This window comes from Cnephaeus nilssonii, assembly GCF_951640355.1.
Source record: "Cnephaeus nilssonii genome assembly, chromosome: 2".
Classification (NCBI taxonomy): domain Eukaryota; kingdom Metazoa; phylum Chordata; class Mammalia; order Chiroptera; family Vespertilionidae; genus Cnephaeus; species Cnephaeus nilssonii.
Window position 1 is genome coordinate 82,037,960 of NC_137073.1, and position 25,733 is coordinate 82,063,692.

At 43.7% G+C, this 25,733-nt stretch overlaps 1 protein-coding gene across 1 annotated transcript in view; it reads right to left on the reverse strand.

Annotated features, from left to right (window-relative positions):
* RNF180 (ring finger protein 180) overlaps nt 1-24,629 on the reverse strand; it is a 91,841-nt gene extending 67,212 nt beyond the window's left edge. The window contains exon 1 of the mRNA XM_079799979.1: nt 24,591-24,629. The gene's annotated coding sequence lies outside the window, so the exon portion shown is untranslated. The remainder of the gene's footprint in view (nt 1-24,590) is intronic.
* Between the last annotated feature and the right edge of the window lie 1,104 nt (nt 24,630-25,733).

A 25,733-nucleotide genomic window follows, 5' to 3' on the forward strand; every position in this document is an offset into this window, starting at 1 on the left:
AAACATAATAAGATTCATTGAGTTGTGGTTAATTTTGTGAAAATTTAAACTTACTTACTTTAATCAAATTGATGGTAAAAATCCCTTATACTGAATGCAAGGGATTGTATATTGTACTCAGTGGAACAGTTAACTGTACTATGTCTTGTGGCATGGGTAGTCAAACAAATAAACTTAGAGAACAGATCTACCAGTTTTATAGTCTATTTTATACCTGATATTGATATCAATGCTGTGATTTAGAGCAATTTATAAAAACAGTTTCACACTAATAGGAATTCCAAAATAGATGCAGTGTATTCAATAACTGGCCTGCTAACTATTCATTATAAAGAAAGGAAATGTTCATTTATTAAGCTACCCACAAGAGTCTACTGCCGTGTTCCTAGCCACATTTCCTCATTTGTTAGCTCTTTCATTTTTCATTCATTCAACAAACATTTACAAAGAGCTAACTATATGCCACAATAAGTCCAACTCCAGGGGCACAAAGAGGAATAAACCTTATTTTCTGTCACAGAAGTGCTCTCTGTGCTATAGTATCAATAGTTTTCTACCCTGGCTCATTAGAATCACTTAGGAAGCTTTAAGAAATAGTGATGCCTAGACCCTACCCCTAGAAATTTTGACTTATTCTTGAGATGAGGAGGAAGTTAGGAATGGGCACTTTAAAGAAGTATCCCAGGTGATCCCAGAGTGTGGTCAGGGTTAGGACAGAGATGGACCACAGAAACAATGAACTACAATGCAACAGCTATAAGGACGACAAGAGAAGAAACACAGATGGATCTTAACCACATTTAAAAGAAGGATATAAGGAACTCTGCCTGAGAGAGCACAGCATGCCCCTGTGGCAGTCAATCTAGCTCTGACCTTCAGGTTGCTAGGCAGCAGTTCTGTATCTGCTAACATCTTCAGAGCCCACCTTAGCTCAAATTTTTCTTTTATAGCTGCTCCCCGGGAAAAAACACACACAATTACTCCCACAGTAACTGAACACACCTGTACAGAAGCACTGGTCATGCTGTATTGCACTTATCTGTGTGTACTTGTGTCTTACTGATTTAATTGTGAGCTCCTAAAAAAGCATCATATTCTATTCCAGCGGTCGCCAACCTTTCAGACCTCACAGACCACCAGTGGTCCGCAGACCACCAGCTGGCGACTGCTGTCTCTCTATTCTTACAATCAGACATAGTATCTCTGGTATCAAAAAAAGACACTCAACCAATGTTCGTTGTAATCAAATTAACAAGGTCTGGCAGAAAGCTCAACTTACAAAAAGTTTTATCCCCATACCAAGTGTTAAGTATGTCTCCCAACTAATGAACAAACCAAATAGAAGTCCTTTTGCAGGGACCTGAGAAGTTCAAGGGAAGAAATAAAGATATGCTTATACAAAACTGAGATTGAAAGGAGAACTAGCAGTTACCCCATCCTATCTAATAATAGACAAATATGCAAATTGACCATACCTCTGACACACCCACAAGCCACGCCCACAAGCCACGCCCACCATCCAATCAGAGCGAGTATGCAAATTAACCCAAACCAAGATGGCTACAGCCACAGAGAGCAAAGTTTCCTAGGTAACAGAGGAAGCCAAGCTTTCTGCCGGCCCTTGCCAGGCCTAAGCCTCCACTCAAGCTACAAAGTTTCAATTATTGAAGGTAAACAAATTCAAACAAATGGCGGCAGAATGAAGCTTGAGAGAGCAGGCCAGGGTTGGCAACAGGGGAAGCAAAGCTTTCCGCACAACCTGGCCGGGTCCACCCGCTTAAGGCAACAAAGTTTCAATTATAGAAGGTGAATTAACTGCCACACAAATGGCTGCCAGCCTCGGAGGGAGCCCCAGGCTTGGCTCCGCTCCAGGCTACAAAGTTTCAATTGTAGAAGGAAAATAAATTCCAGATACCAGGGCCTCTGCTTGGGTTGCTAGGGGGCGTGGCCGGCCTGCAAACGACCACAGGCCCCTCGCTCAGGCCGCCCCACACCCCAAGGGAACCCCCACCTGATCTGGGATGCCCTTCAGGGCAAACCAGCTGGCCCCCACCCCTGTACCAGGCCTCTATCCTTTCTAATAAAAGAGTAATATACAGATTGATCATCACTGCAACACACAATATAGCTGCCCCCATGTGGACACAAGATGGCCAGCACAAGATGGCCAGCAGGAGAGGGCAGTTGGGAGGCACCCGACCTGCAAGGGAGGGCAGTTGAGAGGGACCAAGCCTGCAAGGGAGGGCAGTTGGAGGTGATCAACCCTGCAGGAGAGGGCAGTTAGGGGTGACCAGGCCGGCAGAGGAAGGAAGTTGGGGGCAAACAGGCTGGCAGCAGAGTGGTTAGGGGGTGATCAGGCTGGTAGGCAGAAGCGGTTAGGGGCAATCAGGAAGGCAGGTAGGTAAGCAGTTGGGAGCCAGCAGTCCTGGATTATGAGAGGGATGTCCGACTGCCCGTTTAGGCCCGATCCCAGGATCGGGCCTAAACGAGCAGTCGGACATCCCTCGAGGGGTCCCAGATTGGAGAGGGTACAGGCTGCGCTGAGGGACAACCCCCCTCCATGCACAAATTTTGTGCACCGGGCCTCTAGTCTACACTAATAAAAGAGAAAGATGCAAATCAACCATACCTTCGCAACACCCACCAGCCAATCAGGAGTATGCAAATTAACCCAACAAAGATGGCGTGTTAATTTGCATACGCAGGCGCCAAGCACCCGGGGGCGGGACGCTTGCATCGTCGCCATGGTGATGACATAGGCGTTCCACATCGCCCAGCAGCTCCAGGCCTCTGGGCAGTGTGGGAAGGTGGAAAGGTGGCTCTGTCCAGAGCGAAGGCGGTGCCAGCAGCCAGGGGAAGGAAGGCCCATTCTGCAGGAATCTTTGTGCATCGGGCCTCTGGTAGTGATATATTTATGGGAAAGCTGAAGTGGCTTCTGTCAGAGAACTTATATTAAAAGAAGAGGTTGAATATGGCAAAGGACTTTAGAGAGAAAGGAAGGGGGAGGGAGAGAGAGAAACATTTATCAGTTGTCTCTAGTGTGCACCCTAACCAGAGAAGGAACCCACAACCCAAGTATGTGCTCTGACTGGGAATGAAACCCGCAACCTCTTGGTGTATGGGATGACACTCCAACCAACTGAACCACACTGGCCAGGGCAATAAACAGTTTTTTAACTGCATGTGTGAAGAATTAAATGACTACTGATACACTTTGTCACCACTGCCATGATTCTGTGAAAGGACCAGAAGTTTTGTATTATTAGTGAAAATGTCAACACAGTAAAATAAAAAGCGCAAATAACATCTTAATATTACCAAGAAACCAGTGGGAGCTGAATTCTCTGAAGGATTAGAGACACCGGGGCCATTAACCACTTTTGAGAACTGCTACTTTATGCAAAATAACTGTCCCAAAAGTGTTGACTATGAAAATCTTATTTCCTACCAATATCCTTTAAAATATTTAAGAATAGATGAGTCTCTATGGAAAAACTTATTTATAACAAATTGGTTGAATTTTTCTATAAAGTCTGCCACTGGGATTATAACCTCCATGACGAAGTTTCACTCCTTCACCTACCTTTTGCTATTTACCACTTTTTCTGATAAAATATCACCACTTGTCATAGGTCTAATTCCATACTCCTGGGTCTCCAATTTTGCTTACCTCTTCTTTGTAATTCATGGATAAAAATGAGATATAGTGGGCAAAATTATAAACTATTAAAATTAATCTAAAATTAAAAAATAAACCAAAATCTTTAAAAATTAAAATAGAATTGAAATATTTTCTTCAAAACCCATAAAAAAATAAAGAGAGGCCCAGGCAAAAATTATATAATTGGCAAATTTTGCCTATCCTTTAAGAAATGAATAGTCTTTGTAACTTATATAACTGTGGCCCAGAACATATAATAGGAAGACTAACTCCACAAATATAACCTTGATGTATTGATTAGACGAGGAGATATAAAATTAGGCAAGGAGAGTATAAAAAATTACATACCAATATATTCATGAACATAGATAATAAAATCCTAAAATATTAGCCAACAGAATTGATCAGAAAATTAAAAGAATAACACATTTTAACCATATAAATTCATTTCTAGAAATTCAAGAGTGGTTCAAAAAGATGCACTCACACAAAAATCCAAACCAAAATTATTAAAAGAAAAACACATGGCCACCTTAAAAGATGCAAAACAAAACTTTTGATGAAACTCAATACTTACTGTAAAAACTTGCAGTAATGTCAGCGTTAAGCCTTTTGTGTGTCTGTGCCCCCACAACCCTCATCTGTGCCCCATGTCCATGCCTGTCTCTGTTTGAAAACAGTGGATAAAGAATGCTCAACATGGAGCAATGCCTACAGTGACAACTTTCATCATCTGGTCCTGGACACAAGGTCAGTTTGTCATGATAGGTGGAAGTCAAGGCAATGGGACAAGAAATCAGAGCTGTATTTTCTTCTCTCTATAAGGGGATTACTTATCACCAAGGAAAAATTGGAGAATGGAGATATAGGAATGTGTCCCTGCTGCTCTCACTATGAAAGTGACGTAAGTCAAATATCAGTTTATATGTGGCTAAACAGTCCCAGCCCATTCACCACCAAAGAAATGGTTAAATGTGAATGAAGACTTTTGGAATACAAATCCTAAACAGTTGGGAATAGGCCAAGACAGAAAAATTTAACATAAAGTAAACCTCTCACAATGGGACTGTAAACAAAAATCTGGAGATACCTTTTTAAAGAGAGTATATTTAGGTAACAATTTGCAAACCAGAAAATGAAGTCCTTGATATTCTCAGTATGAACTGGGAATATGTTCCAAAATGGAGGAGATACCTCAGAGTTTATAAAGGAAAAAGTTGCTAGGAGCTGTTGATCAAAGAGATGGGTTGCTAGGGACAACAAGACCATAAACTCCATCATTTCTGATTGGTGGGGGCATCTTGACTCTCAATAGTTGGCTGACCCAGTGAACAAGCAACTTGGGTTGTCAGGTGAGTACAATTTATATATATAAAAGTCTAAGTGACCGTTAGGACCAAACGACCGGCCGGTAGCTATGAAGTGCACTGATCACCAGGGGGCAGACGCTCAACACAGGAGCTGCCCCCTTGTGGTCAGTGCGCTTCCACAGCCAACCTCCCATAGTCCCTCCCCTCGGCCGGCCAGCCAACCTCCTGTGGTCCTTTCCCCAGCCAGCCGCCCTGATCACTGGCGAGGCCAAGAGACCCCACCCATGCATGAATTCGCGCACCGGGCCTCTAGAAAATCCTACCTAATGGACAAATATGCAAATTGACCATACCTCCGACACACTCACAAGTCATGCCCACAAGCCATGCCCACCATCCAATCAGAGCGAGTATGCAAATTAACCCAACCAAGATGGCTACAGCCACAGAGAGCAAGATTTCCTAGGTAACAGAGGAAGCCAAGCTTTCTGCCTGCCCTTGCCAGCCTAAGCCTCCACTCAAGCTACAAAGTTTCAATTATTGAAGGTAAACAAATTCAAACAGAAATGGCAGCAGAATGGAGCTTGAGAGAGCAGGCCAGGGTTGCTCCCGGCAACAGGGGAAGCAAAGCTTTCCGCACACCCTGGCCGGGCTCACCCGCTTAAGGCTACAAAGTTTCAATTATAACCCCAACAGAAATGGCTGCCGGCAACGGAGGGAGCCCCAGGCTTGGCTCCGCTCCAGGCTACAAAGTTTCAATTGTAGAAGGAAAATAAATTCCAGATACCAGGGCCTCCACTTGGGTTGCCAGGGGGCGTGGCCAGCCTGCAAACCACCACAGGCCCCTCGCTCAGGCCGCCCCACGCCCCAAGGGAACCCCACCCTGATCAGGGACACCCTTCAGGGCAAACCAGCTGGCCCCCACCCCTGTACCAGGCCTCTATCCTATCTAATAAAAGAGTAATATGCAGATTGATCATCACTGCAACACACAATATAGCTGCCCCCATGTGGTCAAAGATAGCTGCCCCTATGTGGTCAAAGATCCTGCCCCCATGTGGACACAAGATGGCCAGCAGGAGAGGGCAGTTGGGAGGCACCCGGCCTGCAAGGGAGGGCATTTGAGAAGGAACAGGCCTGCAAGGGAGGGCAGTTGAGAGGGACCAGGCCTGCAAGGGAGGGCAGTTGGAGGTGATCAACCCTGTAGGAGAGGGCAGTTAGGAGTGACCAGGCCGGCAGAGGAGGGAAGCTGGGGGCAAACAGGCTGGCAGCGGAGTGGTTAGGGGGTGATCAGGCTGGCAGGCAGAAGCGGTTAGGGGCAATCAGGAAAGCAGGCAGGCAAGCAGTTGGGAGCCAGCAGTCCTGGATTGTGAGAGGGCAGTTGGACATCCCTCGAGGGGTCCCAGATTGGAGAGGGTGCAGGCTGGGCTGAGGGACAACCCCCCTTCATGCACCAATTTCGTGCACCGGGCCTCTAGTATATAATAAATGAATTCAGTCTCATTCTTATCTTGGCAAGTCCTAGTTTCAGCTCAGGCCCAGAGAACAAAAAGGCTGTCTTTGATCACACAATCATAGTACAGAGAGTATTATTTAACAATGATGCAAGGAGTATGATTTATCAAACAGTACAATCAGCCCAGAGGAGGCTGCTGGCCTTTCTGGAGCCCAAAAGGACAAAGTTATGCTCTGCAAGCAGTTTCACAGCTCAAGCTGCAAAAATTCAAGTTTTGGGTCACAAGTTATGACAGTAAAGTTTTTATGTAACTTTGTATTTCACAGAACTTTGAATATGAATATTCTAACTTTTCTATCAGAATAATAAAGAAAAACAATTTTAAATTAGTATTTTCCAGCAACTTCATCATCTTTACATATGAACATCTAATTATTTGGGTAGAGAGAGAGGGAGCGAGAATAGGTTGAATATAGGAGAATTTTAGTTTATGTATAGCTGAATTAATGACATTATACATTTGCTAAAAGTTCTAGAACTATACAACACCAAGACTGAGCCCTAATGTAAACTAAGAATTTTAGATTAAAATAATACATCAATATAGAGTGGGGCAAAAGTAGGTTTACAGTTGTTCATATGAAAAATAATAGAATAATAAATAAATAATACAAAAATAAACTGTTTCAGGTACTCACAACTGTAAACCTACTTTTTTTTAAAATATATTTTATTGGTTTTTTACAGAGAGGAAGGGAGAGGGATAGAGAATTAGAAACATCGATGAGAGAGAAACATCGATCAGCTGCCTCCTGCACACCCCCTCCTGGGGATGTGCCCGCAACCAAGGCACACGCCCTTGACCGGAATTGAACCCAGGACCCTTCGGTCCGCAGGCCGACGCTCTATCCACTGAGCCACCCCGGCCAGGGCTGTAAACCTACTTTTGCCTCAGCCTGTATTAATTCATCAATTGTAAAAAGTATATCACACTAACACAAGATGTTAATAATAGGAAAAATTGTGTAAGAGGGATTATATGGGAGATTTCTGATCAATGTTTTTCGTTTATTTTTAAAGTATAATTTTATTGATTTCAGAGGAAGAGAGGAAAGGAGAGGAAGAGAGAGATAGAAACATCAATGATGAGAGAGAATCATTGTTTGCTGCCTCCTGCACATTGGACTGAGCCCGCAACCCAGGCATGTGCCCTTGACCAGAATCGAACCTGGGACCCTTCCGTCCATAAGCCGACGCTCTATCCACTGAGCCAAACCAGCTAGGGCTCTGATCAATGTTTTAAAGGTAAAACTGCTCTAAAAATAAATTTGTTGATTAAAAATAATTATTTTGATGTCTAATACTAACATTATATGCTCAAAGTTATTAATATTTGTTAACTGAAAAGGGCAAGTTTGCATTTGTCTTGGCTCTTGAGATAATTAAAAATAGCTTTTCCTTTGAAATTTAACAACATTTGTTTTTTTAAAGTAAAAAAAAATATCTTATCAGTATGATACCTATATTAGTTTACTTGGGCTGCGGTAACAGAATACCATAGACTGGGTGGCTTAAAGAACAGACACTTGTTTTCTCACAGCTCTGGAAGCTGGAAATCTGAGATCGGGGGCCAAAAGTTTGAGGTTCTAGCGAGGGCGCTCTTCCTAGTTTGTAGACAGCTGCTTATCTGTGTCTTCACGTGGCCTTTCCTCTGTGCATGTGCGCTTCTGCTCTCTTCCTCTTCTCATAATGACAATGCTCCTATTGGATTGGCACCCCACCCTTATAACTTCTTTTAACCTAATTACCCCCCTTAGGGGCCTATCTCCAAACACTAACATATTGGGGGTTAGGGCTTCAACATATGGATTAGGTGGTGAGGGGGGTGGGGTACATCACAATTCACTCCATAATAGTATCTAAAGAACCTAAGGTTCTCAATTTTGACATTGTTAAAATGCTATTTTATTATGTATCTTTTCTGTTACAGAAGGCATAGAATAAAAGCTCTGGTATGAAAGAGAAAAATACTGAGTTGATAATTTCTCAAAAGGTAAAAGTCATGCCCAACCAGTGTGGCTCTGTAGTTGGGCACTGACCTATGAATCAGGTCATGGTTCGATTCCTGGTCAGAGCACATGCCTGGGTTGCATGCTCAATCCCCAGTGGGGGGCGTGCAGGAGACAGCCAATCAATGATTCTCTCTCATCATTTACCTTTCTATCTCTCTTTTCCTTTCTCTCTGAAATCAATAAAAATGTATTTTTTAAAAAAGGTAAAAGTCATTTATAAGTGAACAAGAAAGAAAAATCAGAAAAGAAAATGGCCAACAATTCTGAAGTTCCCTTATCAATAACCTGTACATTTCTTTAAAAATTGGAAGGTAAATACAAGATTAAAAGCCAAGGGAGGTAAAATTGGTAAAAGTGTGAAAGGAACAATGCATACTTAATTAGAATATTAAACACTAAACTGATTTAGCCAGTTCAAACCATCTCAGAGCAAATATTTCTAAATTTTGGTCTTTTTTTTTTTTTTTTAAGAAAAAACTAATGAAACTGCACTACAGATAAGGGATAATGTCAGCCTTGACTCTCAATGCTATGCTATTACACCTACATGATGCAGCATCTGTAGCTCTTAAGTCTGCTGAGGATTAGTGTAAAAGCAGGAGGTCTATGAATAAATGTCAATGGGAACACATTTAATGCTGGTGAGATGAGTTTCCTATTTAATGTACCAGTACAACCAAACCAGTCATTAGCTCTTATAAAGGAATGATGCTGTGGAGAAAAATACAGACTGTCATCAACCTTACTGTTGCAATGATGATAATAGTAAAAATAAAATAAAGGACAGAACTATCTAAGGAACTTTGAATATTTTAAAAAATATATACACCTTTCTTGTATTTGTAAGGTTAAATAAATCTACTAGTTTCTGGCAGGATTTGGGGTTAGGGGGGAAAATACTAAAATCAGAGAGAAAATGGCCTGCAGAATAGGATATTGTACTACTGATTGAGAAATGCTACCCATACGCTATGAGTATTTAAATTTAAAATGTATATATGCCTTGTTGTTTTGTTTGCATGTATGTGTGTGTGTTTAGTGTAAAAGCACCATTCTGTATTTGTGGCCATTACACTGATGCATAATGAATCACCTCAGTACATGTTTCCATGAAATGAGAAGGAATACTCCTTTTGTAATATTAAGAAACAGCATATTGTTAAAGTAAGAGAAATCTGTTCTGTGGGACACAGCAACCCCAGAATTAATCCACAGCTGTTTTGCAGAAGTGGGCTTTAGGATCAGTGATTGTTCACATGAACAGAACATCATCCATATACATAAAAGCCTAATATGTAAATTGTCCCCGCAGGAGTTTGACCGGGAGTTCGATGGCTCACTATGACATGCGCTGACCACCAAGGGGCGGCACGAAACGAAGGAAGGCACAGGCCAGCAGCTGGCAGCTAGGGAAGGGAGGCCCCGGCCAGCAACCTGAAGGCCCTGATCAGCCCTGATCACCGGCCAGGCCTAGGGACCCTACCTGTGTACACATTTCGTGCACCAGGCCTCTAGTATGTAATAACTTTTGGGAATAGCTGCACAAATTTTATTTTGTAGAACTGATACCATGTCAACTCCCCCTGCTGATGCTGAATATTTTTTATTTAAATGTGTTATGAACACAGAAGACCTGAAGTAAAACATGCCCAAATCCAAGCAGACCACAGGAAGGAAGTACTAATAACACTGCAATCAATAGTTTGTGGAAAACTGCAAAAATACAAATGACTGAGTTTTCATAGCAAGAGAAAGTCACCACATTTGTTTGTGAACTATATAAGAACACATCAGGACCAAAAAAGTAACTTTATATTAAGCAGAAATTAAAACAGGCTCTTAAGAGATATTATTAGATTCCTGTATAATTTAAATGCCTTATGTAGTTCAATAGATATTTCTAGAACATGTATTATTTAGTAAAAGGTGGCTTGTAATTCAGGATCCCTCTCACATTAGCTTTCAATCTTTGTCAAGGGTATTAGATACTTTATATGTACAATGAGGAGACTGGATCAGGTGATTTCTAAGCTGTCAATTCTGTAAGTCTAGACTTGGTAGCTGCAGTAACTAAAATGGCAATTGAGGCCTCCAATTTATTAACTCTAGAACTGTCTAAATCATGAGTTACAGAGAGAGATCTCAATCTTCTTCAATAATCGCCAATATACACTTGGGGGTTTGAACATGTTGAAGTCAACTTCAACAGCTTTTTAATTGTTAAGTGATTTTGCATAGTACACTTTGGTATTCATATACAGATACATCTTTTACAGAAAGCACCCAACTTTTGTTGATAAGAAAGTATTTAATGGTTAAAACTACCTTATCACCATCTAAGCAGCTCTCATCTACCTTCCTTCTCCCTCCCCTGGGCTTACTGACCTCTTAGACATGCAAGGAGAAAAGGTAATATAATTACCTTAAGGAGAAAAGGTAATATAATTTGATGCTATTGTAGCTGCCAGGTACTTCCTACCCTCTCCTACATCTTCTTAATCTACATAATTAAATACCATCTCTTTATTCTTCAAATTTTTTCCTTTTCCCTTTTCTCTCGCATAAACATCTTCAGATACATGGTCTTGAATGCTCACTGCAGTCTTTCAATCCAAGTGATATCTTTAAGAATTGTAAAATAAAATAATCATAATAATTGAAGAAATGCTGGCATTTTGTAACTTCTGTATTTTGATTTACTTTGCCCATTTTAACTGCCACCATTCTTTGGTAAAAAAAAGGAACAAGTTCTAAAGATAAATAAAAGTAATAGTGTGAGAACCCATTCATTTTACATACTACTTGTCACACACTACTTTCTTAGGGAGAAAATATAAGCAAAAGATACTACATACAGAATTAATAGTTGTGAGCAAAGATGAAATATACTTTTCTAAAAGGTGTGTATATATTTGTATTTACATGTAAATCTTAGAAAGCACGATATAATGATTCCACAAGTTTTTGTTTCAAAGGATGTATTTAGCCATTCTGGGATATTTTTGAGCAACCTAGGATATATACAAACACATTTTAAATAAAAGTGCCAATAAATTTTTATTGGACCAAGAAGAGACAATAGCAAGAAGAAAATGAAATCAAGTGATTTTCTAAAAATCAATTTTAAGTTGTGTTTTGAGGCTACAGATATTCTTCATTAAGTATTTGTTGAGCACCTACTATTTTGTCAGTAAACACAAAGATTGACAAATACCTGTATTATGAAAGTATATGAGGGGGAGAGAGGTAGATAGAGAGAGTAGGCAAAATTGTCAGAGCTTTCAGAGGGAAACATCTAAGAATTGATCCTGAGGTCAAATAGAGCCTGCTTTCCCCAAATGCCTATCAGGCTGATTTCTCAGAAGGGTATATAAGAGCTAAAATATATTACTTTATGTGGAATACGTTAATATGCTATAAAGCGTGGTCTTAACTGAAAGTTAATAATTAGTAGTTGTCGGCTGAAACCGGTTTGGCTCAGTGGATAGAGCGTCGGCCTGCGGACTCAAGGGTCCCAGGTTCGATTCCGGTCAAGGGCATGTACCTTGGTTGCGGGCATATCCCCAGTAGGGGGTGTGCAAGAGGCAGCTGATCGATGTTTCTCTCTCATGGATGTTTCTAACTCTCTATCCCTCTCTCTTCCTCTCTGTAAAAAATCAATAAAATATATTTAAAAAAAAATAAGTAGTTGTCTAACTTGCCATAATCTTATTGGATAGTTATATTCTCTTTAATGGATAAAGTAGCAATAATCAAGAAAAGATTCAATGAGAAAGTGGCAGCAAAGATAAACATACTGGCCTGACTTCAAACTTGTTTTTTTTCTTCTGGGAAAAAGAGTAGTTACACAGAGAGGCTTTTGTTGGGTACAGAGGCAGCTACACTAGGCTACTGCAAAAGATTGCTAGATAATGGAGACGACAAAGAGGGCGGTATCTCCTCGTAGAATAAGCACTAATCTGGAAGCTAAGAGACTTGGGCTTATTTACTTTACTTATTTATCTCATCATTGTTTACCCTCCCCCTCAAAAAGGACTTAAAGCTCCTAGTACTTTTACTGTTTTTTCTCTTTCCTGAAAAAAACTTTCCTTTGGATAGTTCATCTGACACCTAAGCCTCTGTTTAGTCCTCATGTCACTGTGCCACCATAGTACTATACTAATGTGTACATTTGTTTCTTCTTCTAAATTGTAAGCTCCAGAGAATGGGCATTAGCAGGCACATATCCTGCGCGCGCGCGCGCGCGCTCTCTCTCTCTCTCTCTCTCTCTCTCTCTCTATTCTATTAGTATATAATCCTTCACAACACCACCAAATACTCTGCATATCTATCTATCCATCCATCCATCCATCCATCCATCCATCCATCCATCCATCCATCTATACACACACATATATAAAAGGCTAAGTGTCCATCCAACTGGTAGCTATGATACACACTGACCACTAGAGGGCAGACGCTCAACACAGGAGCTGCCATGATGTGCACTGGCCATCCTATCTAACAAAAGAGTAATATGCAAATTAACCATCACTCCGCTACACCCACAAGCCACGCCCACCAGCCAATCAGGAGCGAACATGCAAATAAACCCAACCAAGATGGCTACAGCCACAGAAAGCAGGAGGGAGGCTTGGGTTTCCCAGGCAATGGAGGAAGCCAAGCTTTCCACCTGCCCTTGACAGCCTAGGCCTCCACTCAAGGCTACAAAGTTTCAATGATAGAAGATACATAAACCCAAACAGAAATGGTGGCAGCCACGGAGCTGGAAAGAGCGGGAGGCTAGGGTTGCCCCTGGCGATGGAGGAAGCCAAGCCTTTTGCACACCCTGGCCTGCCCAGGCCTCCGCTTAAGGCTACAAAGTTTCAATTATAGAAGATACATAAATCCCAACAAAAATGGCTGCCACCACAGAGCAAGCAGGAGGCTTGGCTCCGCTCCAGGCTACAAAGTTTCAATTGTAGAAGATAAATAAACCTCAGATTCCGGGGCCTCCACTTGGGTCACCAGGGGGCGTGGCCAGCCTGCAAACCACCACAGGCCCCTCACCAAGGCCATCCCACACCCCAAGGGAACCCTCACCCATACACCAGGCCTCTATCCTATCTAATAAAAGAGTAATATGCAGATTGACCATCACTCCAACACACAAGATGGCTGCCCCCATGTGGACACAAGATGGCCGTCTAAAGATGGCCAGCAGGGGAGGGCAGTTGGGAGGGACCAGGCCTGCAAGGGAGGGCAGTTGGGGGTGATCAAGCCTGCAGGAGAGGGCAGTTAGGGATGACCAAGCCGGCAGAGGAGGGAAGTTAGGGGCCCCAGATTGGAGAGGGTGCAGGCTAGGCTGAGGGACACCGCCCCCCCCCATGCATGAATTTCATGCACCAGGCCTCTAGCTTAAAAATAAAGGGCACCATGGACCTGGTGCTGACAAACCAACACCCCACTTCTCCCAAGTGGGACACAGACCCTGCCACCACCCTGGAGCGACACCCCACCAAATCACAGCCAACACTGCCAAGACCCATAGTGCAAAATGTGGCCCACAGCCCAGCCCAGCCCAGCCCAGAAATGGTCACTGTGGGCGCCAGGTAATGACATCAGTTTCCTCTCCCTAGCAACTAGCCTCCTTGGAGTTTCTTCAGTCCAGGAACACAACTTGCTTTATAGCCAGGTGCAAACATTTTACACTTTAACCAAATGTCTGTGGAGCATTTTCCCATGCCTCATCTCATTTGATCCTCCCAGAAGTCCTGGAGTATGTAGATAGGAGACTTGGTAGAAGAATTCTATTTTCTTTTCATTAGCCGGAAAATGGAGATTTAGAAAGCTTAGAAACTTGACCCAACTGAAAAGAAGCAAGAAATGGTGGACCCTGAAAATGACTTCAGGTTTTCTCACTGCACAGAATATAGTCAAACACTGCTGCAGTTAAGTATTTTACCCTTTGTTCTCCCTGTGTGATCTACAATAATAATCTGCTTTGTGTTGATATCTACTGCTGTGTTGCTGACAATTACCTGAAAGAGAAGTTGGGGTGCTTCACTGGGCTGGAAAAAGTTTAGCTAAATCAGAAAGCAGATCTAATTAAGCAAGTGTATCTATATATATAAAAGGCTAAGGTGACTAGCGCATGCGTAATAAAGTTCTCGCACGTGTGTGTTTCAATCTGTCATTGTCATTGTTGATCGTGAATTTGGTTGACACTTCTATTATAGAGAAAGGGTAAAGAATGATATTAAAATATTTCTTCTAGTTAATTTCCTTTCAATGTGCATAAATCTGTGCATTGGGCCACTAGAGACTATATATTTTGCTGAACTGAATTACAGAAACTAGTGCTACTGTTCTCTCACTCTGAGCATTGACAGGAAATTCTAACAGGTCAAACCTCCCACTAAGTACATTCTACTGTATTAAATGGGGGAAAAGCCCAATTCAGAGACTAAATTATTTAAATTCTTGTATGATTCTGGCTGAATCAAAATGCTTGTCCTAATATACCATGTGCTTCCACAAAATTCTGCCCCCTCCCTAGTAAACTCTTACTTACTCATAATTAAAGTTAGAAAAGAAAAATAAGAAAAGGTAGCACCTTTTCAATGGCTTAGTAGATTTAGTTTTAATTAAAATTCTCTGAGTATAAAGCAGAAGTATGATTATAAAAACTATTAGTTAACTCTTCTACCAGATTAACTCCATTTTAATGGAAAATATTGCTGCAGGAATCCAGCCAAAAGATAAGGCTCACATCAGGTGACTGCAGTGGTGGTGGTAAATAATGGTCAAGTTCTGGACATATACTGAAGGATTTCCAGATGGATTGAATATGGGGTCCAAGATAAAGAACAATCAAAGATGGCTCTAAAATTTTTAGAATAAGCAACTGTAAGAATGGAGTTGCCATCAAATAATATGGGGAAGGATTCAAGTGACATAGGAGGGGCAAATCAGGATTCCAGTTTTGGATATAAATTTGAGATGCATGTTCAACTTTCAAAAAGAACTAAAAAGTACACAGCTAGATTCAAGAATTTGGAGTTCTAAAGACTGTTGGAACAAGAGATTTAAATGTGGGATTGTTCTCTAAAGCCACGAAAATAGAGAAATCTGTTTGTGAGTATGGATAAAGAGAATCCAAGACTATGCCCTGGTTTCACTTAAATTTTCTGGGGGTCTAAATTTCCTCTCAATTATGTCTATTAATTCTCACTCATTTCCTCCTGAGTTTTATAATTTTGGAATATGAACTCATCTTTGCCTTGACACAAGTATGGGACCTTGTCTGAGGACCTGTCCCTCCGGGAAGAACAGTTTCATATTGTATCTGCCAGGTGCTCAAGGGACATCCCCAGCACAGGAATACCTTTCAGGTAAGTTTCTCAGTTTAAGGGTCCTTGGCTCACTCTGGTAGTATAAATTCAATTCCTAAAGTTTCACATTAAGAATTCTCAGGTGATGTGGATATGTCAGAATCTGAAAATGGATAGAGGGAAAAATCAAATCAAGCTCCTATTTTACCTTTGCTGTATAGACTATTTCAGTGTAACCAAATAGTTGGTGAGAAAGTATTTTTTAGTATAGATTCACCATGCTAATAAAATAGAATGATTAATATAATCACCTCTTTCAACCCCTAATTTTTGGGGAAAAACATTGATATTAAAAACATTACTATAAAAGAAGGGAGCATTTTATAATGAATAGTAGGGGCCCAGTGCACGAATTCCTGCACCTTGAAAGGAACTTTGGGCCGCAAGGCTGCAGTGGGCACAGGGGTGAGTCTTGGCCCATCCTCCGTGCCCTCGCCTGGCTCCTCCCGCTGCAGCCCCCGGTCCCATCTCTGCCAGCAGCCCCGCTCCCACTGCCGATCCCACAGGCTGACGGCTGGTCCCACTTGCACCCGCTGACAGCGTGGAACAACTGGGGCTGTTACCAGCAGCGGGTGCGAGCAGGGCCAGCGCCTTCAGCGGGTGCAAGTGGAAGCTGCTGCCCTGATTGCCCCACAGGAGCAGGGGGAAGTGGAGAAGCCCTCAAGGGCGATTGGGGCTGGCAGCCGATCAGGACCAGTGCTGGGCCCTGGCAGCGGACGTGAGTGGAGGTTCTGGCACCAGCTGTGGGTGCGAGTGGGGCTGGCACCAGCAGTGGGTGCTAGAGGCGGCTCCAGCACCAGCAGCAGGTGCAAGCGGGGCTGTCGCTGGCAGCGGGTACAAGAGGTGGCTGCTGGCCCCAATCGCCCCTCAGGAGCAGGGGGAGATGGAGAAGCCCCGAGGGGCGATCGGGGCTGGCAGCCGCCACCAGCACCCACTGACAGCACTGAGCAATCAGGGCTGGCGCCAGGTGCCAGCAGCAGGTGCGAGTGCTGGGCGGGACCATGGCACATGGGAGCAAATAATTTTCAGTAACCACCAGAGGCTCGCCCCAATGACAGCAACCGGCGCCCTGCCTTGGTCTGGTGCCCCACCATCCCGCTGGGGCCTATGCCTGCCATGTTCTATGCTCTGCCGCCTCCTGCCAATGCCCACCATGTTCCGTGCACGACCCCTGGTGGTCAGCTCACGTCATAGCGACCAGTTGTTCGGTTGTTCCGCTGTTCGGTCTATTTGCATATTAGGGTTTTATGTATATAGATATAAAGCGGCTACCACCTGCATTCAAAGATCAATCCTAATGTCATAACTAAATAATCATAATTAAAAAAATTAAAAACAGGACAACTGTATTAGTTTGCTAGATAGGGCTACAATAACGAAGTACCGCAGACTGGGTGGCTTTAACAACAGAAATTTTCTCACAGTTCTGAAGGCTAAAAAGCTGATATCAAGGGGCCCTCTGGGTTGATTTCTTCTGAGGTTTTAGATGGCTGCCTTACCATGGGTCCTCACATGATCTTTCCTCTCTAGGTATGCATGCTGATGTCTTTCTGTTTTTAAAATCCTCACCTGAGGATATGCTTATGGATTTTAGAGAGGAGGACAGAGAGAGGAGGAGGACAGAGAGGGAAGGAGAGAGGGAGAGGAGGAGGGAAGGAAGGAGAGAGAAAGAAAACATCATGTGTGAATGAAACATTGATTGGCTGCCTTCCAAATGTGTCTGACCTGAGACTGAACCCACAACCTAGGTATGTGCCCTGAACTGGAATCAAACCCAAAACCTTTTGGTGTATGGGATAATACTCCAACCAAGTCCTAATTTCCTCTATTTATAAGAATAGCAATCTGATTGGATTAGGGCCCACCCAAACAGCCTCATTCTAACTTAATCACCTCTTTAAAGGACCTATCTCCAAATACAGTCACATTCTGAAGAAGTGGGTATTAACTCTTCAACAACTAAATTTGGGAGGATATAAAATTAGACCATAGCAACAACCAAACATCATGTGCCTCCTGATGTAAAGCAATTGGAAGTACTCAGCACCATCTATATTCTTTAAAAAATTTACCAAATTGAGTCTAGCATTAAATCTAAGAACCACTTTATGAAGACTAGAGAAACATGTCAAATGGTACCGTGAGGATACAATTAGCTATACACAGAATGTGGGGAATTCTACATGACAAATGACTTTTTTCCAACAAAAGTAAGTTTTTAAAAGAGGGAGGAGAAACATAAGAGATTTAAGATATCAATGTGTAGACCTTATTTGGATCTCGATTCAAACAGATTAAAAAATATATTTTTGAGACAATTGGGGAAAATTATACACAAATTAGTTTGCTGACACACAAAGCACTCAGTCCAGTTTTCCTATGTCTAGCAGCCTTCACCGCCTGGTTCTCCGTTCTGCACCCTGTTCTTCAGAGGGGGCATCCTGCACCACCGTTTACTGCCTTTCTGTTTCCCTGGAAGAAATGCCATGACCCCTGAGAACAACTGTAACCACAATGCTGCTATTTATTATCACCAGGGTTCTGTGTCTCTCCTCTCTAAATGCCCACCACAAACCCCCCTGCATTCTGCCCTGTGGCTTCCTGGAATTTGCTGGGAACAGAGAGTGAAAATTTAAATCCAGCACTTCCTGCCTCAGAGCAGTGATGGAGGCGGAGAGGGGTGTCTTCCTGGTTTGCTAGTTGGTAGAGGACCTAAGTATTTGAGGGAACTGACTGCAATGGGCAGAAAGAAGCCTTTTGGCCTGTATCAGACAATATGTATCAAGAGGGTGGAGCAGGGATATGCAGGTGCTGATGTAGAGAAATTCCTCTCGATAGAGGACAATCTGTTTCTTAATTAACGTCACTTTCTCCTGGTTCGTAGGAGTTTTTTGCTTTTTGGTTTCATGGTGAGTTTTCATTTTATTCTACATATTCATAGTACACTAAAAGGAGAAAAAGGCTACCCTGGAGTCTGCTATTTAGATGCCATTTTGAACTAGGGAACTTTCACATAATTTGTTAAAGATGAATAATTTTATGTATATTTCAGTGATAAACTGTGTGGCGTATTTCATTTATTTATTTATCACCTACCTAACCTAGAATTTATGAAAGGTAGAAAGCTGCAAACCTCACCAAGGTTGTAACTACATGTTGAGTCATAAAACTGTTCCAAAAAACAATTATACTAATAAATTTAAAATATTGATATCTTTTTAAATTTCAGTATAAGAAAATACAAACAAAATTAAGAACAACTCAGAGACAGGAAGAAGAGATCAACAAATATTTTAAGCAAATGGTTAATATCTACAATTCTACAACACAACATTTTTAATACGACAAATATCCAACAGAAGAATGAACAAAGACTTTGAAAGCACAATTCCCAAAAGAGGTAACCAAAATGGCCAACAATCATAAGAAACGTGTTCAACTTCACCAGAAATCAGGAAAATTAAAATGAAAAGAAGTATTCCACACTAATCACATGGGGGAAATGTAAAAGTCTAACAATACCAAGTGAGAAAATGATATTCCATCTGGGTCTAAAAGGCTAGAGAGGATTTAGATAACATTGAAAGCAGAAAGCTATTTGGCAAGATTTGGTAAAAATGAAACATGTATCTAGTGATTTGCAGACCTACTTTTAGGTTTGTATGTGCCTTATATCACATAGAAATGTTCATTTTAGCAACCTTTTATGATAGTAACAAAAAATTGGAAACAACCCAAGTGTTCATCAATAGGAGATTTGACAAATACATTTTTTGTTCACTGACAATGTAATACCATGCATCAATGTAACTAAAGCTGTACATATATTTAAAAATTTCAAAGTATGTTAAATAAGGAAACGGCTGCAGAAATATACACAGTAGTGAAAAATACAATATAGTTAAGTTACAAAAATTTTTTAAAGCATGTGCAATGTTATATTTTGTTTACTATGCATGCATATATAGCAAAAATATAAAAACATGAATGGGAATTAGAGATACCAAGTTTAGGATAACGGTAACCTCCATTCCATCTGGGTCTTCAAGGATAGAGGATTTAGAAAGCATCAAAAGTGTAGAGTAATGGGCATCTTGAGCAAGGAAAGTAACAGAAGCTAAACAGCAAGTTGGGAAAGGGTATGGTGTTTGGTGAGCAAAATGCATAATGTCTGACTAAAGCAGGGAAAACTTTATTTAGGACTCTACAGCCTTAGCTAGTTCTAAGTCAAATAGGTACAGCTCTATTAATATTTATTATACAACTTATATATCCTCCAGAAGACAAATGGCCTGGGAGAGAATAGACTCTACCTTAAAACCAAAAATCTGATCCGAATATGGCAAAATAGCTTAGTTTTAATTTCTTTGCCTGTGAAAGAAAATTTAAGTAGACAGTCCCCGATTGACTTATATCATTGGCCCACGAGTTTCTACTACTCATTGCATGCTGAATAAATTAGTGTCCGTAATTCAATTCTGGCTCTCTGGATAAATTTTTTCAATAAGTTTTTAAATAGGCCAGGCAAATCTCATTCACAATAAGACTCATGCTTATCTCAGCAATTTTAAAAGAATGTTTTGACCGAGGCAGTCTGACGACATGGTGGCAGGGAGGCAGCTGGCCTCGCCCACACCTATCTGGAGGCCTCACGGGCATGGACTGGACGCTGCTCTGCGCCCAGAGGAACTCAGCAAATCCTGCGCAACTGCCCCCTGGGACCAGGCAGGGGCTCTGCCCTCCTGATGGCCTCCTGACTGGGGAGCAGGGGGCTGCAGGGGGCTGGAGACCCCACTGGAGGCCTATCACAGCAGACACGCCCAGCGAGGCCTGCACCTCCAGGGAGTGAGAGGTGAATCCCCAGACGGCTGCCCGACTGCTGTTCTCCAGCGCTGGCTGGGCCTGCGGAGGACTTCTCCCCTGCGGCCACCTGGACCAAAACGGCCCCCAAACAGGAAGAGACCAAGGGAGCCTACTGGGCTGCAGGTGCAAGTTGGGCTGGCACTCAGCTGGAAGGGTTCCGAGACACCCAGTTTGAGGAAGGAGCCTGGGCCAGGCCAGGGCAGGGCTGGTGTGGGACCCGGCTCCCTCGCCTCTATGAGTACACGGCCTGGGTGGTGTCTGGGTTGAATAAAGATCAGGTGAGGCTGGACCCTCAGTGGAGGTGGACAGGGGTGTTTGTGACCTCTGGCCCATTACTGTGACCCTTGTCTATTACAAACTAAAACAGCTTTGTAACCACCTCCTACTCCCCCCACACACATACACCGCCCCCCCCCCCCCCCCCCAAAAAAGGCCACTTTCACCAGAGCTGTGGGAGGGAGCCTTCAAAGGCACCTCTGACAGTTCCCAGGAGGCCCTGGGCAGCAGTGAGCACGCTGGGAGCCTGAGGGTGGGGGAGGGGGGCCTGTGCCTGGCTGGCCGCACCAGGTCAAGGTGCTATTCCCGCTGCCGACTCGAAGCAGGTGCAGTGGTGTAACACACAGCCATCACACACACACTTGTTTCCCGTATTCTCAGTGCCTTTTCTGTTCTGTTTCTCATATTAGAACCATGAGCCCGTGATGGATGTGGGACTCTTCTCAATCGCTCCTTAATTGTCACTTTTAAAATCGTATTTAATGACAAATACATTGAAAGTGTTTTATTCCTAAAAAAAAAAAAATGTTTTGAAGTTGCTTCTAAGGTTTTCAGGCTACTAAACCATCAGTGAATTAATAAGGTAAAGAAATTATAGAACTTGCCAAAACCGGTTTGGCTCAGTGGATAGAGCGTTGGCCTGCGGACTGAAGGGTCCCAGGTTCGATTCCGGTCAAGGGCATGTACCTTAGTTGCGGGCACATCCCCGGTGGGGGGTGTGCAAGAGGCAGCTGATCGATGTTTCTCTCTCATCGATGTTTCTAACTCTCTGTCCCTCTCTCTTCCTCTCTGTAAAAGATCAATAAAATATATATATAAAAAAAGAAATTATAGAACTTGAGGACACTTCTATTATTAGAATAATCTCCTATATTTCTCTTGGCTACAGAGAAAAGTAGAAAGATAAAAAAATGTAACCACGCCAATGTTCTCAGCTAGCTTTGTAAGAGACTTACCACTCATGTCATTTCCCAAATATTTTCTAAAATCTAAGACAGCAACAAAACACCTTGTTAACCAAGTATACTCAGTTTTCATCAATATGATTCTATTTTTCTACACTTTATTGTATACAAAGCCAAATAAAGATATTTTAATGTGGGCATTATTGGAGCTTTGATAAAGGGACATTTTGACTAGACCTTAAATATGAACTACTAAATTTCCAAGTTGAGTGGGAAAATTTATGTTATATATGAAACAGGTATCCTCATAGCTTCCCAGAGTTTCCTTCCTGAGCGAACTTTCCTCTGCCCAAAGGCAGCAAAATGCAGGAAGGTCAGGGATTATAGTGAGAGTCAGAGGCAAGGTACAATTAATTCATGGATGGGGTGAGATGGGCATGGACCATTATCTGGACACAAACTAAGTACATAACAAGGAAAAAATTTTTTACTTTCTCTTCTTAGAAAGGTCTATTCTAGGGGAAACTTCTATTTGTCAACTGATAATTTACTATTACTTCACTTCAATAGTCTGTATCTCAAAATCTGATTTTTCTCCAAGTTACCATTCGTAAAAGAGATCTGGCTGCTAAATGGTGGAACTTTTTAACATTTAAATATCAAAAGGAGAGTACTCCCTTTTTATAAGCTCCTGATTATGCATTTATTATACAGTGGAATGTAGAATATTTGTAGCCACAGTATTACCCCTGTTCTCAAGCTACAGACTGCACAGAAAATTACCTACTTCTAACTGCTCCCTCAGAAAAGGATTTCATATGTTTATCATAAACCTCCTTGATGATTTTTAGAGGACCAAATCAATATCTTCTTAACTGCTTGTTATAACAGACTGACTTGTTGTAACAATATGTGACATACAATACATATAATGCAGTTATAACATTTCCAAACAACCCAAAAATGAAAAAGATGAATGCATCTGGTAATTGGTGTCATCAGGGAAATCTGTTGTACACCCAACTTGATAACATCTTTTTTGAAAATAGCAATTCTGTATTTTGATGAGGCCATTTTGACCCAGCTGTATTACATGAAAAACATATACTGTGGAGGCAAATGTTACAGTTCTAAATTATTATGAAGATGTACACTCACATTTACATGAAGTTCAAACTTCCATATTAAATACACCCCAACTTAATACTGTCTCAGTATGACAGGTGATTTACTTACTGTGTTCTACTTAAAATATGCACGATCACATGGTAACTTGCATTAAAAGTACTAAAGTGACTATTCTCCTAAACTTAGAAAACTGCCTGCTCAATAGTTAGGGATGCCTAGGAACTCGCCTCCTCCATTCTACTTATTCATTAAACAAACATTTAGGGTCTCTGCTCTGATGATCACTGTCTTCGGGTCTCAGTGGAAAACGTATTTGTATACAGTGGTCGGCAAACCGCGGCTCGCGGAGCCACATGCGGCTCTTTGGCCCCTTGAGTGTGGCTCTTCCACAAAATACCACGGCCTGGGCGAGTCTATTTTGAAGAAGTGGCGTTAGAAGAAGTTTAAGTTTAAAAAATTTGGCTTTCTCAAAAGAAATTTCAATCGTTGTACTGTTGATATTTGGCTCTGTTGACTAATGAGTTTGCCGACCACTGGTATAGGAGACTAAAGACTTAACAGCTGAAAGACATAATAAATTTAGTCCTTACTGCGACCCGGCCCTAGTCAACAACTGAACTGATTCTGGCCTTTTAAGTATCACCTTTCGGGGTACTCTGTCAGGAGTCGGAAAGGACCCAACTCCATTTTTTAAGGAAGGTTTTAGAGGTTAAGGAGTAGATAAACATGGGGCAGGCACTCTGAGCGCGACCTTCTGTTTGAGGTTGATGACTGGGCTGAGCCAGACAAATTCTCACGACAACTCCCGCGCTTGGGTTGGTTATAATCACTTTTCCTCGTGGTGCCTCAGCTGTCTCGTCTATAAAATGGGACAACTTAATAGTAACCTACCTACCTACACAGTGCTCCTTTGAAGTTAACTAATGAATGCTCTCCCGGGTGCACGTAAAACTATCAGATGCCACAAAAATACAGAGTATGATTTCTAAAAGACCGCGGCAATGTCAGCATGCCCGTGCTAAGTAAGCCATGGCAGCCCCCACCCCACCCCACCCCACCCCACCCCACCCGACCCCACCCGGCCCGGCCCCGCTCCCCACCTGCGCCCGCCGCATCTCAGCGCCCAGGACCTCGGCGTCGGGTCTGCGCTCCCCGGACCCGGGGCGGCCGCGCCGACACGGACCAGACAAAAGGCAGTGGGTCTGCGCAGCCCACCTGCCCAGCTCCCAGCAGGCGGCACGGGACGCAGGCAACTCCGACCCGCAGCGCCCCGCACCCGAGCCGGCCGCCCGGCTCGCGTTTCCGACCCGTGTAATTCCACCCTCGCCCGGGGCGCGCCCCGCCGCCGCCGCGGAGCCGCAGGTGCGAAAGTTACCCCGCCGCCGCCCATCGCCGGAGGCCGGACGGGAGGCGGGGGCGGCCGCGCCGCCAGCCGCGCCCTCCGCGTCCTCCCGGGCAGCACCGAGCCGCAGCCCAAGGCCGGGCCGAGCCGGAGCCCGCGGGGAGACGCCCGCCCGCCGCGCCCGCCCGGAGCCGCCGGCCTCACCTGCGTCCCGAGCCCGAGCCGGGGCTCCGCAGCCCGGCTCCAGCGAGGATCGCGGGGCTCCCGCGGCGGCGATGCGGGTTCCGCGGGACGGGAAGCGACAGGAGCCAAACCCCGCGGAAAGCGCTCGAGCGGCGCCGGCGGGCCGGGCCCGCGGCCTGGTTTCAGAGGCGGGTCACGCCCCGCCGCCGCCGCCTGCGCTCCCGCGTCTGCGCCCCGACCTGAGCCCGCGTGGGCGGCGCCGCCCTGACCCCGCGCAGACCCGCGAGCAGCGCGGCCGCGCCGGCGGGTGGGCCCGTGGGAAAGTTCCCTCCCGGCACCCCAGCCGCCGGCGGCAGAAGTGGCCCCTGGCATCTCCGTCTCCGTGGCCTCCCAGCCCCTCCGGGGTTCCGAGCTCCCAGACCACCTGCTGGGTCTATTCCACGACCCACCTCCGCGCCGCCGAAGGCTCTTCCCACTACCTGGGGGGCTGAGTTTTCCCTTCTGACCTCACCCCCAAGTTGCCTACCTTCTTGTGCAGAAGGTCCCACCGGTGCGCACCCGAGCTGAACCAGTCCAGTGTTCTTGACTCCACTCTGGACAGGTGGCAGCGAGTAAGAGAGTTGGAGACTGGAGGTCGGTCCAAGTGCTTATTCAGGGAGCGAGGAGGCCGCTTGAAGTAAATGATGACATGTTAGCGGCAATAAACTCTGGACTCAGAGCAATGAAAATAGATGATCGAAAGATATTTTTAGATAGGCTAAGTTTTAAATATTCTTTTCACGCATCCTTTCTCAGAAAAACAATCGGAGAATGTGCTCCACCGAAGCAGAGGAGTGATGAGGGTCTGATAGCAGCGAAGGTGACACCCAAGACCACTGTGGGAGGCACAGAGGCCTCGAAAGGGCCACACCCCACTCCCCGCAGCCGAGAATATGTTACAGTAACATGGCCAAGGGGACTCTGCTGATGTGATTGGTTATGGACCCAAATAGGGAGACTCTCCTGGATTGTCCAGGTGGACGATTCTAATCACACAATCCTTTAGAAGCAGATAATTTTCTCCAGCTGGAGTCAGAAAGATGAAGTGGAAGATGTCAGAATGATTTAAAGTCCAAGAGAGCTTTCATCTTCCTTTGCTGGAAGGGAAGGAAACACGGAAAACGT